We start from the raw sequence: 19,745 nt of genomic DNA on the forward strand, positions 1-19,745 counted from the left end.
ATATCTTCAACAATTGACATGTTCAATTTATAATCTGTAGTATAAGACCAAAGACAGGTACTCTTGCCCCCACTTCTAGCAACACATATAGTGCAATGTGTACAGGCAGTTGGTAGCAGGGCAGCCAAAGATACCTAGCACAATAAGCAGGGCTGATAATGCTTTAAGATAGCTTGGTTGTGGCTACCTGCAAATATTCAAATCCACTCTATACAATATATGCTCCATATTCAAGTGGACAAAAAAATTGCACCCTGGTTGATTTTAATTCAGCTGTTCAAGAACCTTTATGCCCAAAAATGTATAGATGCAAACCACACTCCTTTCTACTCAAATCTGACTATTGTGCTAGAACTAGCCTACTTTTAATATAGTTATTGAGAAACTTGGAATAAAAAAAACCTATTGGTCCACACACCATACATTGCATACAGAAAAATAGCCAGGTTTTAATGAAGTAACTCTACTTTAATGACAAAACTGGCTGCCGAGATTAGAAGATATGTGCGACCCAAGCATCCTTCTAGGACAGGCTTTCTACATGCAACCACTCAATTTTATATTGCACATGTATCAATTCTATACCTGTTGTACCCATTGATATTTGTTTCACAAAAGCTCCAAATGGCAAAACATTAATGGGGCTGTGTATATAGTACAGCATTTTAAGCTAACCCACTGTCTATTGAAAAAAATAAAAACAAAACAAAAATAGAAAATTATGGCCAAAAATTAAGTTCAAACTTCTGTAAATTGTTTAAATTATCAGATGAGAAAAGAAAACCACTTATCGTATGTACCGTTTGCTATTGCTATGCAAAGGATTCAGAAATATCAGGCATCAGCTAGTAAGAACAAACAATAGAGTCTATTGTGTGATTGTTTTCTCATGTTTTAGATGACCTCTAAAACATTGAAAGAAACATTGAGATTGAAAGAAAAAACCATATTGCAGCAATAATGGGGGAAAATGCAAAGCATTACAGCAAAACTAGTTATGCACAAATCATTAAAAATAATCATTGATTAACTTGGTGATTGGTTGACCAGATGACTGATTTTTAGTACATCCCCAATTGTAAAGCGCTACGGAATATGTTGGCGCTATATAAATAAATGATGATGATGATGATGATATCTGTTCTTCTGTGCCTATAAGCTTATAAAGAAAAAGTTCATTGCATACAGTTGAGAAGACTCAAATAATTTTAGACCTTAACACATGTATGAAATCACATTTTGTGGTGCATTACTCCAGTTGCACGTCAGGTGTGAAAAATGCAAGAGTTGAAGGAAGTACAAGTTTAAATCTAACCATGATATTTATGTATGTTAAAGAATTTGTGACTTTTCCATTCGGTACTGTGCATTTCAGTGAGATTTCACCTGTGCAATGGTTTTTGTATGTTGTCTTCAAAGTACAGTTACATAAAGTGCAGTTATATTTGAAAAATTGAAAGATCAGTTTGGATTCTTTAGTGCAGTGTAGATCAGTCAGTTGTTTGGTGGATCACAGCATTGAAGTTACCATAGCACACCATGCCCCTAGTCCTACACTACAGAGAACACGAGCAAGATGGACAAGCACCCAGGAAACGTGCAGTCTGGGAGCTATGCTGTGTCACAAAATTCTTGAGATCTAACTTGGTGGCCCCCATGATGGATCCAACGACTGGGGCAAGTCGCAGGTGGAGCACCTAGTACAGGCACCGCACAGCATTGCTCAGCTGACCGTTTAATGACCCCACATTATCACTTGACTGAGGAATCAAGGTGTCACTTATGCCAGAGACAGACTGCAGACCCTCCCTGCATGATGTGATGTTGACATCACATACCTTGCCGCCGCTGCACACTGACTCGATGTGGCAGAAGGAGCAGAGCATCAGACTCCAGTAATAGAATATGTTTTTTCATTGAGTGCAAGGTGAATGTGTGTATCCTAAAATGAATCATTTAAAACATTAGTAAAATGTTGGTGCTGCTGTAAATACTTAACATTTTACTACCGAGTAAAAGGGAATGGAGGCGATTAAAAAAAAAAAAAGAAGTAAATAATGGGGCATGTGGCAAGGTGCAGACTGCACCTCTGACCTGAGGTATTGTGAAGGATTCAGTTATTAAAGAAGAACTGACAACAGTGGGCAAGTACACAGGTGCAATCAGCGATATCTCCGGATGTAGTCATAAATCATCATACAGCATTTGTAATGACAACACATGTACATTAAGGGAATTTTGCACAAACACAAAAGAGATGCTAGATCAGCCATATAAAGCTGAATACTTATGCTGCAATGCTGTTAGGCTGACGGTCTGATCACCAACTCACAGAACAAGATGGCGGAGGTCTTCACCTACAGCAGCCCTTAGAGCTTTATACACTCACCGGTACTCAGATGCCCCCAGGACTTAACTCCATGCGTAGTGCGAGTTGGTAAAACAGGCCCATTAAGGCAGGTCAGGAGGCTGAATAGAAGACAGCGGATAGTCAGATTGTAGCCGAGGTCAAGGGTCACAAGCAAGCACAATGGTCAGTAAACACGCCAAGGGTCAGGGTCATAGGCAACACACACAGTGGGGTCCTAGGGACAGGCCAAATGGATCAGGGTCACAGGCAAGTAGGCAGAATCCGAGGTACAGGCAGGGGTCAATCACAGAAGTCAATACAAAGACTATCACCAGACACAGCACAGCAGCAGGTTAGCCAACAGCAAAACTGGACGCTATAACCGACAGGGAGGCTTAAATACAGATATTAGCCAATGGGAACAGGGAATGAAAATCAGCCACAGGGGCTGATGATAGATGGCACCTGTGCTAAATTGTGGATGCGTCCGGCTGCACCTAACGCCGGGGGCGCGGTGCTACCAACTACAGAGTCCCGACCGTTGCCTAGGCAATGGCCGGGACCCGTAAGTGACGTCCCGGTCGTCATAGAGACGGCCGGGACGCAGGTGAGAGTCGCAGCTAGGCCTGTTCATTACTTTTAATTTATCTCCTGTTATGAGCGTTTTGTCGCCATCCAATAACGATTGTCGAATCTCAATTTGCGTTTCCAACGCACAAATATTTATTTTCAAAAAGTAGCAGAATAATTCAAGCAAAATAATAATAAGTACAGCCATTACTTATCGCAGGCACTCTGGATCCAGTGTACAGTCATTCAGGTCTGAAGTCTGTGGTCAAGGTGACTGAACAATACATGCGAGCTACTGCTTATATGAAAACAGAGATACAGTGAAACAATTTAGATGGTATAGCTTGCTTCTATTGGTCCAGGCATCAGGAGGGTCCAGGGGGTTACACATCATAGGCTGATTCAATCTAAGAAATGCAAAGGTGGGGGGTGAGCTCTGTTCTTTCCGCCAAACTGCTCTGTTCTTCCCGCCAAACTCCAATTACAATCAGTCCATTAGCATTTGACAGTTAATATCATATTAAAGGTTTATTCCCCAACATCAATAACTAGAGTATGCAATGTGCAATCTCTTCGCCGAATGCACTGAACAGCTGCTGATGTAAAGCGGATTAATATATTAGACATGACACATTTCTTTTAACCTGAACCATATGTATCACTAATATGCATATAACTTATAATATTACACATAAACACTACTATATTTCGACATAAATAACTGTGTTGCAACTACGATTAATGTGTACTATTTTACAAATGTGCGTTTGTGCGAATGTATGTAAAAGCGTAAATGCGGTTGTTGCCACGTGTTGCGGCTAGGCACGCCCTCCCACGCCGTAGCATGCTCTACGCATCTTTTCAGACAAAGACGATCAAGTTTGCTCGATATCAATTGAAATGACTTTATCCAATTTGCTGACTTCGACACTCCTTATGTATATTATGTACAATGACAAATTATGTTAATACTGAAAAATTTTAACATTTGTGATAATTTTATGTCTTTCACATTTTATAAGAAAGCTTACTGCAGATTACTACCATTTGGTGCTGCTACCTGAAGGTACAGAACTGCCTGAAGGCTTCATTTGTTTTTATTATTTTCATTTCAGAAAGGGTGTAAATTCAACCTGTTGGGGTCAACAGATTCACCTTAGACAGAACATCTACCATAGTAATCCATAAAACATCCGGCTTCCCTGGGTATGATAAAGGTGGTGATGGACCAGCTGGATGGAGGAATGTCACTTTCCCTTCATAAATGGTTTCATCTTTCTCCAGAATAAATGCGAACCAACATTTATTGTCATAGACAACATTTACCTACCCTCTGATGTCAGCAAGTGAGTGCCGATACTACATTACCTTGAGGAACAGTTAACCTATTGCTCTTTTCAAAGTGTCCAAAGTTGTTTTCTGTAGCTGGCACAAACTTTTTCAACTTTTGGCATGTCAAAAAATAACTTATACATCCATTCTGAAACAGTTCTTAACACCTTCTTATTAAAAGTATAATTAGCTTTTTAAATGGGTTGAAGCAATAAGGTACCTGTCACTTTCCTGCATCTTTATTCTTCTTTACTTCTCAAAACACCAACCACTGCTCTAAACCAATTTAAACACCATAGCAGGCTCGGACTGGGCTTCCGGGGAAATAATTCCCTTAAGACTCTTCTGGGGGGGCGCATGTACTGAGCTCTGATTGGAGGAGCCCATCAAATTCTCCTCTGACCCATGGCAATCAGCAGAAGCCCCAGGGGCTGTGCCTTCTTCTCTGCCTGGCCCAGGTGACTGTGCCTTCCTCTTGTGAGTACAGTGTTGCAACCAGTCTGCTGTCTCTCTCAGCAACCCCTTCTCCAAGTTGCTGTTCCTATCTGCTCCCAGCACAAATTCATCCAGTCTGAGAATCCACTGTAATTAAACACTCCTCTTTTCAAATGTCACACAGTCAGGTAAGGTTTGGGTGGGCTTAAATTAATGACCAAGTGGTTTTCTTCACTAATTAAATCCCACCGAAGCCTAGCCAGTCCCTGCAAAAAGCAGGCATATTCAACACAATTGAAGTGTTTTTCCACGTAGAGTATCTTTACACTTAAGTTACAGGCCTGTTCAGAAGTGGGAGCAGCGCTGTCTGTAAAATCTCATCCCAATTCCTCTAATGAAGTGAACTGGAATAAATATGGTTTTGTTGAATTTCTCAGATGTGTAGTGCCTCAAATAAAATTTTCATGAATCACTTAAAGCTGAAAGCTCCTGTAGCAGATGATCCCAAAATAAAACTCTGGGGATTTATTAAATTCAAAAATGTAAAAAAAAAATATGTTTTTTGAAAAAAATAAAAAAAAATTAAAAAATTTGATATTTTTATTGAAACATAATGCTATGTTATATAATGCTGCCTTTGCCAGTTGTGGAAATGGTACTATCTGAGCACACCCGAATTGTTCCAAGTGCATTTTAAAATTAAATTAAAAACGCCAATTAAAAATTATTTTGTTAAAAATCTAGCATGACAACTCCCACCTCTAGAAATATTGTATAACGCCCCTGGTTATGAACCACTGCCAGAGACTGTAGGTTACATGGTATAAATCAATATGGTAGTGCATTGAGAACTAGGGATGAGCGGGCTCGGATTCTCGCAATCCGAACACCCCCGAACAGTGCGGATCCGAGCACTGTTCGGGTATTCCCGCCGATCGCAAAACTGAAAACGAGGTTTAACATCAGGATCCCGCCGTCGGATCTCGCGAGATCCGGATTCTTTATATTCCCCGCTTGCCGCCGCCATCCTCACTCGAGCATTGATCAGGGAAGAGGGAGGGTGTGTTACGTGGTCCTCTGTCCTGCTCTTTCTCGTGCTGTGTTGTACTGTGTCCTGCTCAGTCCAGTGGTGCTGTGTCCTGTGCTCTGTCCTGCTGAGTCCAGTGGTGCAGTGTCCTGTGCTCTGTCCTGCTAAGTCCAGTGGAACTGCAATATAACTACGTTCACTGTTCCTGCAGTATACAAGTCCATTGGTACTGCTATATAACTCCAGTCCAGTGGTACTCTTCTGTGCGCATATAATTTTTAAAGCCTTTAGCGGGTGTGTGTGGTTAGGGGTACGCTCTCTTGTGCTGCATATAATGGAGAACCAAAATTTGGAGGATAAAGTAGGGAAAGATCAAGAACCACTTCCTCCTAATGCTGAAGCTGCTGCCACTAGTCATTACATAGACGATGAAATGCCATCAACGTCGTCTGCCAAGGCCGATGCCCAATTTCATAGTAGAGGGCATGTAAAATCCAAAAAGCCAAAGGTCACTAAAATGATCAAAAAAAAAGAAATTGAAATCATCGGAGGAGAAACGTAAACTTGCCAATATGCCATTTACGACACGGAGTGGCAAGGAACGGCTTAGGCCCTGGACCATGTTCATGACAAGTGGTTCAGCTTCACCCAAGGATCTAAGCCCTCCTCCTCCCCCGCCCCTCTAAAAAATTTGAGAGAGTTAAGCTGTCATCAACAACACAGCAAACTCTGCCTACTAAAGAGATGGCATCACAAATCCCGAAGGCGAGTCCAAGGGTGTTGGTGGTTGCAAAGCCTGACCTTCCCATCACTGTACGGGAAGAGGTGGCTCCTTCCACCATTTGCAGCACGCCCTCTGCATATGCTGGAAGGATCACCCACAGTGCAGTTACAGATTTGGATAATGAAGGTGTCAATGTTGTACACCAGGAGGAGGATATAGATGTAGCTGGCGCTGAGGAGGAACATGACGAGGAGGATGCTGATGTGGTTTGCTCAAATGAGGCACCGGGGGGGGAAACAGTTGTTGTCCATGGGATGAAAAAGCCCATCGTCATGCCTGGGCAGAAGACCAAAAAATCCACCTCTTCGGTCTGGAATTATTTATATCCCAATCCGGACAACAATTGTATTGCCATATGTAGTTTATGTAAAGCTGCAATAAGCAGGGGTAAGGAGCTTGGCCACCTAGGGACATCCTCCCTTCTACGTCACCTGAAGGCCCTTCATAATTCAGTGTTTAGTCCAGGAACTGTGGCTAGGACCGTCAGCAGTCCAGGGACACCTAAATCCCTTGGTCCTGTTGTATCTACACCAGCAACACCCTCCTCGTCAATTTCCTCCACGATCTCGATCAGAGATAGCCCTGCAGGCCATGTCACCGGCATGACTGAGTCCTCTTCAATCCTGGATTTTTCCGGAGGATCCTGCAGCGGTACGCCTACTACTGTCGCTGCTGCTGGGAGTCGGTCATCTTCCCAGAGGGGAAGTCGTAAGACCGCTACGTCTTTCACTAAACAATTGACCGTACAACAGTTGTTTGCCATGAGCACGAAGTACGACAGCAGTCATCCTATAGCAAAGCGGATAACTGCATCCTTGACAGCTATGTTGGTGTTAGACGTGCGTCCGGTGTCCGCCATCAGTGGAGTAGGAGTTAGACGGTTGATGGAGGTTGTGTGTCCCCGGTACCAAATCCCGTCGAGATTCCACTTCACTAGGCAGGCGATACCCGGAATGTACAGAGAAGTACGAACAAGTGTCCTCAGTGCTCTGAAAAATGCGGTTGTACCCACTGTCCACTTAACCACGGACATGTGGACAAGTGGTTCAGGGCAAACTAAGGACTATATGACTGTGACAGCCCACTGGGTAGATGCATCGCCTTCCGCAGCAACAGCTGCATCAGTAGCAGAATCTCCGAAACGCCTGCTCGTTCCAAGGCAGGCAACATTGTGTATCACCGGTTTCAGTAAGAGGCACAACGCTGACAACCTCTTAGAGAAACTGAGGGAAATCATTTCGCAGTGGCTTACCCCACTTACACTCTCCTGGGGATTTGTGGTGTCGGACAACGCCAGTAACATTGTGCGGGCATTACATATGGGCAATTTCCAGCACGTGCCATGTTTTGCCCACACAATAAATTTGGTGGTGCAGCATTACCTGAAAAGTGACAGGGGTGTGCAGGATATGCTTGCGGTGGCCCGCAAAATTGCTGGACACTTTCGGCATTCTGCCACTGCCTACCGCAGACTCGAGCAACATCAGAAAAGCCTGAACCTGCCATCACCTCAAACAAGAGGTTGTGATGCGCTGGAACTCCACCCTCTATATGCTGCAGAGGATGGAGGAGCAGCAAAAGGCCATTCAGGCCTACACAGCCACCTACGACATAGGCAAAGGAGTGGGAATGCGCCTGAGTCAAGCGCAGTGGAGACTGATTTCCGCGTTGTGCAAGGTTCTCCAGCCGTTTGAAATTGCCACACGAGAAGTCAGTTCCGACACTGCCAGCTTGGGTCAGGTGATTCCCCTGATCAGGCTGTTGCAGAAGCAGCTGGAGAAAGTGAGGGAGGAGCTGGTAAACCATTGCGATTCCACAAAGCATGTAACTCTTGTGGATGAAGCCCTTCGTACGCTTTGCCAGGATCCGAGGGTGGTCACTCTTTTAAAGTCAGAGGAATACATTCTGGCCACCGTGCTGGATCCTCGGTTTAAAGCGTATGTTGTGTCTCTGTTTCCGGCGGACACAAGTCTACAGCGGTGCAAAGACCTGCTGGTCAGGAGATTGTCATCTGAAGAGGACCGTGACATGGCAACAGCTCCTCCTTCATTTTCTTCCACACCTGTGGCTGCGAGGAAACAGCTGAGATTTCATAAACGACCCGCTGGCAGGGATGCAGAAAACATCTGGTCCAGACTGAAGGATCTGCCAACGATTGCTGACATGTCTACTGTCGCTGCATTGGATGCTGTCACCATTGAAAAAATGGTGGAGGATTACTTTTCTGACACCATCCAAGTAGACATGTCAGACAGTCCTTACTTTTATTGGCAGGAAAAAAAGGCAGTTTGGAAGCCCCTGTACAAACTGGCTCTATTTTACCTGAGTTGTCCCCCCTCCAGTGTGTACTCCGAAAGAGTTTTTAGTGCAGCGGGGAACCTTGTCAGTGAGCGGCAAAGGAGGTTGCTTCCGCAAAATGTTGAGAAGATGATGTTCATAAAAATGAATTATCAATTCTTCAATCAAGACCAGCAATGGCCTCCAGAGACTACAGAGGGACCTGTGGAGTCCAGCGGGGACGAAATGATAATGTGTGAGGATGAGGAAGTACACACTGAAGGGTGCGAGGAATCAGAGGATGAGGATGACATCTTGCCTCAGTAGAGCCAGTTTACTTTGTACAGGGAGAGATGAATAGCTTTTTTTGTGTGGGGGCCCAAACAAACCAATCATTTCAGCCACAGTAGTTTGGTATGCCCTGTCGCTGAAATGATTGGTTTGTTAAAGCGTGCATGTCCTTTTTCCACAACATAAGGGTGGGTGGAAGGGCCCAAGGACAATTCCATCTTGCAGCTATTTTTTTTCTTTGCCAGCTCGTTTTGTGGGGGGTCCAAACAAACCAATCATTTCAGCCACAGTTTTGTAGGCCCTGTCGCTGAAATGATGGATTTGTTAAAGTGCGCATGTCCTATTTCACCAACATAAGGGTGGGTGGAAGGTCCCAAGGACAATTCCATCTTGCACCTCTTTTTTTGGCATTATGTGCTCTTTGGGGCCTAGTTTTTCAAACTGCCATCCTGTCTGCCACTGCAGTGCCACTCGTAGATGGGCCACGTGTTTGTGCCGCCCACTTGTGTCGCTTAGCTTAGTCATCCAGCTACCTCGGTGCAACCTTTTGGCCTAAAAACAATATTGTGAGGTGTTCAGAATAGACTGGAAATGAGTGAAAATGAATGTTATTGAGGTTATTAATAGCGTAGGAGTGAAAACAAACAAAAAAACAGGATTTTAGTAGTTTTTATGCTTTTTTAAAAGAAAATCAGAACCCAAAACCCTAAACCTTGAGGGGAGTGTTTTGGCAAAACCCATTAGAACCCAAAACCTTAAGGTAATCAGAACCCAAAACACCAAAAGTGGCCGGTGCACATCCCTATTGAGAACCAGCCTTAAACAGGTCAGCCTCCACAAGTATTTTTTGGGGACAAGATGGTACATAAATGAGAAATACAAGTTATGCACACATTTTCACACTCCCAAACAATTAAAACGCACACAAAAAATGTCCATGTTGAAATAACCTTAGAGAAATTAAATCAGCTGAATTACTATTAACTTGCATGAGTATCAAGAAGTCTACATTAAGATGTCAATTCAATATAGAGCATGGGCTTTAGCAAAAGTCTTTGAACGATGCACTTCATAAAAGCAGTATTCACAGATATCAATGATTTTGTGTACACGTTTCCTCCATTCCATTTCTGACAAGGGAGACACTGAAGCGGACAGAAGAAAAAAAAAAGTTACACATTCACTGAATTGTTGGTTAACTAGAATAGTAAGAAAAAATTTCCAATGTAATGAGACACCAAAGCATTCACTCATTAGCAGGAGGTAGGTCAATGTTAGATAGTTCATGAAACCATTAAATAAGCAAAAAGCTCTGTTTCATGATGTAGACATCTATCACTTGCCAAACCAGTGTCTCTAATCAAATACATATAAAAAGATTGTCAGATGTACACAGTTGGTGGAAAGATTGATTTTGGAGTAGCTCAGCTTTATGTTTCTGAAAGTATGAGAAATATGTTTTTATTATGACCGATTAACCAGAATGCTAGGAAATTGGGTGTTTTACAGATTACGTTTTTTTTTTCTTTAATTTGGAGCGAAGTGTCTAAAAATACCTAAAATAAATATGCTCTTTTAAATAGTTTGTTTAGTAGAGCTCCTCTCAGTATCTACAGAAAAGAAACGGATTTTTGTGTATAGTGCCAAAAAGCAGATTTTATCTTTTTCAGAGATTTGTGAATAACGTCTCATGCAATGAGCCAAATTTGTTCCAGACTCTTTCCTGATATCCCCCAGACAGAGACCGATAGGCAATGCAGCCCTTACCAGGTCACTGACCTGTATGTTGGTGCTCAAGTTTCCAGATAAAAAAGCCTGGACTGACTTAAGAAGTCCTCCATACACTGTTCCATAAGATTTTTCTGAAAGTCACATGCAGTAAACATACCTTTGAAGGTATACAAAACACTACCATAGAGATGATCAAACAGGACTTTGCCATAACCATGGCCTTATCTGTGTGCGGAGTTTGTATGCTCTCACCATGTTTGCGTGGGTTTCCTCCCACACTCCAAAAACATACTAGTAGGTTAATTGGCTGCTATCAAAATTGACCATAGTCTCTGTCTCTCTCTGTGTGTGTGTGTGTGTGTGTGTGTGTGTGTGTGTGTGTGTGTGTGTGTGTGTGTGTGTGTGTGTGTGTGTGTTAGGGAATTTTGACTGTAAGCTCCAATGGGGCAGGGACTGATGTGAATGAGTTCTCTGTACAGCGCTGCGGAATCAGTGGCGCTATATAAATAAATCATGATAATAAGCTGTGCCCTTCATCTTATATATTAGCCAATATCATTAAGGCAGCATTGCTATTCTTGCAGTACTACCTTCAAATAAAGAATTATATTCAGTGATCACTTTATAGTTTACTCTTCCATAGAAACAGTATAGCAGTATCACAAATGCAGAAGCAAACACGCAATCAGTTTTACATGAACATTATTGTACAGGTCAAACAGCAGCTAATACAAATGTGTATGTTAATTTATATGTGTACAGATTTCACATATTAGCCAGAAGTATAAAATAATAGATTTTGAGTCCAACAGCTAGGGCTATTTTGCAAGCCACTCGAAAATTATCAGAAACAGACCAACAAAACCACTTGGGCCACAGCTGAACCTCTCCTAGTAGCAGACATGACATTATTAAAGACCAAATGCATTTGGCTTTACAAAAGATGCCTTGAACCAAGACCTAGTTTCTGAACCATCACAGAGGTTGTTTTAAATAGTAGGTGACAAAATTTGGTGATCACTGCATTGGCACATACTGTCCATGTTCAGGACCACCTGTGCACATAGAAAATCCTAAAGAACCCAAAATGAAGTCTATGAACCTCTCAAATTTACCCAACAAAAATTACTATTCTCACCCGCAGAATGTCCAAGGATTTGATTTATTGAGGAAGCATTACTTGACAGCTGTTTTTCAGTAAAAAATATTATGACTCTACATTAAAGTGATCATGGTACCTCTTACCAATTTATAAATGTGCCCAGAAAATTGCACTTGCCTGTGTCATGCTCAGGATATGCAGATGATTTGTCATGGATTTCCTCATGTCAAACAAACCTTATATCCTAGGACTTAAATTGTGTCACAGAAGCTATTAAGCACTGAAAACATGTCATGCAACATTTTCTGAGTTCAACTGAACTAGTGCAACTTCTGTTACTACTGATACAATCTTATGAACATGGTAATTTTATAGTTGGAAAAACTTAGCATTCATGCTCTACCATGTGACTCCTTAAGTGGGGTTTCTCCAATACAGTGGTCACTATTATCTTGAAATACTGCACATAACTGGCATTATCATAGAGGGTGGCATTATAAAATGAGATGAATTATATAATTAACACTTTTAAAGTGCAGAGAATAAACCTGGAGGTAATGAAGGATGGTAATATTGTATAGTCCCCTACCTTGCTGTTCTATCCACTAGTTACAGATGCATATTGGCCCAGCACTGCATGCTACCCATAAGAAACAATTACAGGCAGTGTCGGACTGGCCCAGCGGACTACCGGTTAAACCACCGGTAGGCCCGGCTACCGTACGGCCACAACCCCTTTTACCAGTGGGCGGAGCTTACCTGGAGGCCCCTCACAAGGACCCGGCGTCCTCGCTGCTCAATGCTGCGATCGCAATTGAAAGAGGACTGGCTGTCACTGACAGTCATCTTTCAATTGTGATCGCAGCTGCGATGATGTGACCCGCCCCCTCCCCCTGTCAGCTGATCTTCCCGCCGTATGAAGAAGGGAGAAGGAGCAGAGCCTGCCCTGCAGCAATATCAACATATAGGTAAGTTCAGTATATTTTTTAACCATTTATTTATACTATATTGTGTGCGTGTGTGTATATATTGTGGTCACTTGCGTGGCATAACATTTGGGGCACTACTATGTGGCATATCATTAGGGGCATATGTGGCATAACATTGGGGCACTACTGTGTGGCATAACATTTGGGGCACTACTGTGTGGCATAACATTGTTTTGGGGGCACTATGTGGTATAGGGGGGCTGCCTATCTATACTAGACTATAGGGGGGCTGACTATACTAAACTATAGTGAGGGGGGCTACACAGAGAATACTATAGGGGGGGGGACCTTTAATGCTGAGGTGGTTTGGGTCTATAATTGAATGTGGGTGCTGTTGATTTAATGGCAGGGATGGTTGGCGTTTCTAAATGTATCCTTTATTTTTTCCCAAATAGGGCCCTCAACATTCCTGGATCCAGACAAGCCGCAACTAAAAAAAACAGCACCCACAGGTGGTCAAAGTGACAACAACAGGTAGGACAGTCTGTCAAATGTTCTGAGTCTAGTGCAGGCTTGGCTAACTTGTGGTACTCCAGGTGTTGTGAAACTACAAGTCCCAGCATACCCTTACAGCAATAAGCTGCTATATATTGGCAAAGCATGCTGGGGCTTGTAGTTTCACAACACCTGGAGTATCACAGGTTAGCCAAGCCTGGTCTAGGGGGATAATCCTGCTTTTTGGTGACTGTTCTGCCCAATCTAAGTGGCAGGTCAAGACTGTGTATTCTTTATACACACACTGTATGCTTTATATACTACACTAAGGTGCTAGCTGTCTTTCGTGGACTGACCACTCCCCCTCTAGTGTCAGTTCCCGCCTCTATGATGGCTGACCACACCCCCTCTGGTGGGCCCCCAGTGTTGCAGTCTCCCGGTGGGCCCTTCATGCCCCAGTCCGACACTGATTACAGGTACAACAATCAAGAGTCAGGTGTGCCAAGTAGGGATTATAGAAATGGAAATGCTTTTTAAAGGCATAACCGATACAAAATGGAGATGGAATTAGGAAAGGTGAACAAATCCTATTAAAAGCCATCAAGTACACATCCTGTCCTCAGAAATGGAGTGGGTTATTTGCATGTACTCTTTAAATATCCCTAACCCCATTCCCTTTGTCAACGTTCATATTCATTTAACCAGCAGCTGTAGGCAGCCTTTTAATCTCGACTGTTGCAAGAAAATGCATTCTCCACATGTGGATCCAGGGCTCCCCTCCCACACTTGATCTTTTTATGAAGAAACTATTTTTTTCATGAGAATGGACGGCTTGGAGACCTCCATTCCAAAAACACTCACAGGCAAGTTTATTTGGGGTATGGGTGAAAACCAGAAATGCCAGAATGAGTGAGCTCCCTGCAGTGGCCTCTGCTGCTTTGTGTCTTCAGTGAAGTTGGCAAGATCCACCTACTTCTTTCAAGGAGTGATTGCTCTCAGAACCCCGGTCTCTCCGTGCCTCAAACTTTATGGGCTCTTCTTTACATTATGCCTTGCTGATGCCTTCCAAGGTGGAGTTTTCATCTATCAATTAATGTGTGAGGAATTGACCAATATTGCCTTTTATGTTGTCGATTTCTAATCCTGAATATATGTCTTTATGGGTACAAATGCATCTTGATATCGTCAGCTATTTATATAGTGTCACTAATGCCACAGCACTGTACAGAGAACTCACATCAGTCCTTGCCCCATTGGAATTCAGTCTAAATTCCCTAACATGCATACACACAGACTAGAGTCAATTTTGATAGCAGCAAATTAACCGACTAGTATGTTTTTGGAATGTACACGTCTGAAGTTCGTCAATAAAATTTAACAAAAAAAAAAGTGTGTATACATATTAAACTTATAATTAATTTATAAGGCATCAACCAGCTCCATTCAAAATAAGTTATAAATCAAGTTGCAATATTGGTTTGCTCTTTAAGATTAAGATGGAATAACATCATTTACTATAAAAGCTTACTATGTAAAACAATTATTGAACAGTGTGAAACATTTCAAACCATTGTTTGTTTTGGGGTTTTTATAACCTTCCTAAAAACTTTGCAGAAACTCTGTCTCTGAAAACCAATTGATAAATCAATCCTGCTTGCAAGCACATAGCGGAAAAGCTACCCTATATTGCTTTTATTTTTTACCAATAACCTTTCTAAAAATGTTATATACCATGCTTCCACAAAGTGAACAAAATGGGAGTCTAAATTGTTGTTGCTGGGTTTTTTTTTGGGGGGGGGGGGGGTGAAAGGGGGATTCACCCTCAAGCCGTGACAAGTTAGGGGTAGGTCAGGACCAGAGTTATGGTAATCTTCATAACTATTTTACAAAGCACTACAATGAAGCAAGAGTGAAGAAAAACAGCGATACACTAGCATGAGACATTTATTCATAAGCCAGCGTAGTCCTGTACAATTTATGGGAACGTGCGATAGTTACAATTACAATCCACAAAAATACAGTAGCTGCAGTACAAACACTACGAAATAACCATTTCTAACAGTACTACGGACTCATAAGCCACACCAAAAATAAAAATTATATATGCTCATGACGTGAAAATAAGAAATAAGGTGAGCATACTGTAATTTTATATTTTTCATCATCACGGACAAAAAATGATACATGATTTACACAATGACAAGACTCAACTCGGAATAATTATTGTGTGGCTAAAATTGAAAATTAGAATTTTAACGTGCAAAAAAAAAAATATATGCAACCTACAGATAATTACAGGCGTTTTATTACTGTACAACAGCTTCGTAGAGAATGCCCCTTATCCGCTACCTGCAGGGTAGCAGTGATTGTGAGCCCTTTATCTCACAACACGCCTACTACACCTCGGGCATCGCAGCAACAATGGCGGCGCCTTAACGCAAGACAAGGCAGTAACAGAACCGGCAGCAGCCACTGAGTAAAGACTCTAGGTTTCCGAAAACCACACTTACCCTATATGATGAAAAGCAACAACCCCTCTACTACACTGGTAAAATGGCGCGTCTTCCCCCACTGGACACACCTCCGTCTCCCGTATCTGTCACCCAATCACAGCAGCTGCCTACGGGGATGTCGATATCAAACATCAGGGGCCTTCCAATTAGGCTGGAGAAGGGATGAGCGAGCGGGAAGGGAGATGGACGGTACTAACCAACCACAATACCGGAAAGAAACGTGACCGGGAGATGTATGGTACAAGTCGTGTAAGAGGTTAAAGTATGAGAGCTTGTGTCCAATCACCCTGCGCATTCGGGAAACCGTAAAAACTGAAAAGGCTTATGTGACAAAGACAATGCAACCTCCAGTGATGCTATTTGTAATTCGACGTCTGTGTGTAGCTTCATTTATCATTTTATGCCAGGTTTTAGGAGGAGCTGAAATAAAAATTGTAGAAGTCTTTAGATTAATCCAGTACAAAATATACAGGTGATTAAATGGGAATTTCATTAATGGCTTTCGAAAAACAAGATTAAATTACATAGAGGCTCAATTTATTCTTCAAAACGAAATACTAAAATATTACTTGATGGGATTTTCCACTTTAAAATTTTTTAAGCAGGAAGGATATCAAACCTTACATACTGTTCAGCATATGTAGGTGCCCATTGATTTATTAATATAAAATACAGCTAAATACAGTCTTACACTGCAATATTGTAGCTGATATTGATGAATGAGCCCAATATCTTAGCATGTAGCCCAATATCAGCCATGGCAGAAAATGCAGTTAGAAGATGACAGCTGTAGGTCTGTGTTTGTTTGCCCTAACATTGCATAATAAACCCGAGGAGCATCTGCCCCATGGTCACCTGAGATATGTATATCTGAATCTTGTCAAATTGTGACAAAATTTTGCAATGTACTTATCACTTGACTCTCCAACGGAGCTGCAGGATCAGCTTGTTCGTGGCCAACTTTAGAGATTACAGATCCTCTGAAAGATGAGGTGCATTAGTACAAGGAGCCAACTGTTAACTGTAGGAAGCAATTATGCACAAAAAAAGGTTCTTTTGTGATATCTCAAGGTCTCGCAGGATTTTTACCTCAAGACTTTCAGAAACACAAATGAATGCACCCAACGTACACAGAGCAAATTCCTCCCTGGTATGGTATATCAGAATTCCACCTTACACAATGAAATGATGCAAGGCAGAGGCAGTCTAGGGTATCCAAAAACAACCAAAGTGCAGAAATTTGTGTTGAAAAATTGAAAACTTTAAAATAATAAAGAAACACAATAAAACAAAGTAATCACTTTAAAGAAATTGTATAATAGTTGACGGAATAATAAAGCAAACCATGTTTTGTAGTTCAAAAGGAATAAAAAGTAAAACGAAAACTCAACAATAATGGATAGGAATAAATAATAAACAAAAATATTGTTAAGCTATTTGGTAATGTTTTGACCAGTTTATCGCAGGACGTAACTTATTAAAAGATTTCTTTATTAGAAGGAGGCTTGTTACTTGAGTCCTAGTGGAGATCACACTCAAGTAGTTTTAAACTTATGTTGGGAATTTAAGATAAGTGCTTTTTTGATACCACTACAGAACATGTACCCAAACACCTTTAAAAATATGGATAGCCACCGCCCCCTATCCTGCCTACTTACTGCTGTCTAAATGCTCTCTTCTGTTTCTTCTCCCCTCTGTTTCTATAGTAAAATTAGGTCAACATCTTGATTTTACACCTTTTAATATATGCTGATTTTCATCTCCTGAACATACATAAGTCTACTGTAACACAATGCGTCATTGATTGATGTTCAATGTTGACCTTTGCAAAAATAAAATCTTTAAAAAAATATAGCGTGATTGACTTGTTCATGTGTGGTGATGCAGGCAGTTAACTCTTTAATCCCATGAATAAGGAATGAAACTTGGTTCACAAAAGCTCGAAATCCATGCTGGCCCAAGTATCATGTTGTGAACTTGAATACAGCTCCAGCAGAGCACTGAATTGAGTTGGTTAGTGAGTGGTTCTGGGTTTCAGTAGGTCTATATTGCAGACAAGTCAGAACAAATGTCCCTCCCACAAGTCATCATTACAATATCAGATAGCAAAAGAATAGTCAAGGTCAGGGAAAGTAGCTGGAAAATTAAGCCAGTTTGGAAAGTCAGGTCATAGCATAAAATTCATTTTAGAAATAAGTTGCGTTGCTAATGCTCTAGGCAATGAACCCCCAGGACTTAAACACGCAGTGGTAGAATCTTATCCTTAGTGGAACCCATGGCACAAACAGAATATAGTATCGGAAACCCAGATGTGTGGAATAAAAATGGCAGATTTGCAGATGGAGGCACTGATGCCCAGAAATCTGGAGGCGTAATGCAGGCCAGCAGACAAAATGCCAAGCTAAGGCTCCAGGCTGGTGCACACAGAGTGATCCCTTTCTAGGGTCAGGGCAAACTGCAGACAGAGAGAGTGGGCTATACAGCGACAGACAGAAAAAGGGGTCAGTTTCCATGCACAGGGTCAGAGAAGGCAGCATACAGAGTGGTCAGAATCCAAGCACAGGGTCAGGAAAACAGCAGACTGAGATAGTGGTCAGAATGCAAGCACAGGTCAGCATAATGAAATATATAATTTAAAAATAATTGATATAAATAACTCTTTGAATGTGTGTTATATATAAACTTTACACTCTATTCAGACTTCCTCCTGAGACCCGAGAGGTTAATCCTTTCCTCAGATGTGATGTTTCTGCCACATACCTCCCCCATTAAAGGTTGGTCCACTACTACCTGAGGCAGAAGCCCCAACACTCCAGCCCTGCTTGGGATAAAAATGTGCAAGTATCCTGGGCAGTGACAGACCTCAAAAGAAAACATCTGGTACCACCTTGTGAGTCTCGCATAGAACGTAGCCACCTTAGGGGGCATCAGTGACCACAACAAAGTGTACCCCACCAGGGTAATAACAGAGGGCCCCTATGGCCCACCGTGACTCACTCCTTTACTATCAAATACCAAGTTTCCAGAGGATATAGCTTCCTCATCAGATATAAAACCAGCACCTAGTCCCATATCAGAGACATCTTTTCTATAGTACAAACTGTTTAGTAAAGTCCGGAGACCATAAAACACTACCCCCACAATAGATCTGTTTCATCGTAACAAAAGCATCCTGACACCTAGAAGACCATACTATCCTCTTTGGAGCTGAGTTTTTGAGCTGGTCTGTTGAAGGGACCGCCAACATAGAGAACTGAAATCTAAACCTCCTGTAGTAACCTGCCAGTCCTAAAATGGAGCACAATCGTTTTGTTTTTTTTTGTGCAAGGGACTAGGGCCCTTATTAAGCAGAGAATTTAGGCAACTGATACCCACAGTGTATACCAAATATGTTGTCTATCTTTTTAAATAAGGCTCTTGCTTTTACGTTAATGGTTAGACTTGCCTGTAGCAAAGATTTAAAAACAGCACAAAGGCGATTAAGATGTGCATTCCAGTGTTCACTGTAGATGTTGAGGTCATCAAGATAAGTGGCAGTATAGTTTTTGTGAGGCTGTAGGACTTGGTCCATAAAGTGCTGGAAAGAAGCAGGTGCACCATTTAGTCGATGGGCATAGTCACAAATTGATGCAGACCTAGGGAAGTAGAAAATGCTGTTTTGCGCTTGGACTCCTCAGTCAGCTTGATCTGCCCTTTTCTAAGATCAAGAGTAAAAATATACTTGGCTGAATCCTGCTGATCAAGCGGCTCATCCACCCAAGTCATGGGGTATGCATCAAATTCAAAACCGCATTCACTTTACGGAAATCCACACAAAAACAGCTATTTCCATCAGATTTAGGGAAAAATACAATAGGGCTAATGGATTCGTCTATGACATAAGTGTAGCATATCACATACTTCCTATAT

The 19,745-nt window shown here is 41.9% G+C and overlaps 1 protein-coding gene across 1 annotated transcript in view; it reads right to left on the minus strand.

The window, feature by feature from the left end:
• The window catches only part of HNRNPR (heterogeneous nuclear ribonucleoprotein R), a 40,216-nt gene extending 24,276 nt beyond the window's left edge, over positions 1-15,940 (minus strand). Inside the window, exon 1 of the mRNA XM_075195501.1 lies at positions 15,834-15,940. The gene's annotated coding sequence lies outside the window, so the exon portion shown is untranslated. The remainder of the gene's footprint in view (positions 1-15,833) is intronic.
• Positions 15,941-19,745: the final 3,805 nt, after the last annotated feature.

This window comes from Mixophyes fleayi, chromosome 2 (genome assembly GCF_038048845.1).
Source record: "Mixophyes fleayi isolate aMixFle1 chromosome 2, aMixFle1.hap1, whole genome shotgun sequence".
Taxonomy (NCBI): domain Eukaryota; kingdom Metazoa; phylum Chordata; class Amphibia; order Anura; family Limnodynastidae; genus Mixophyes; species Mixophyes fleayi.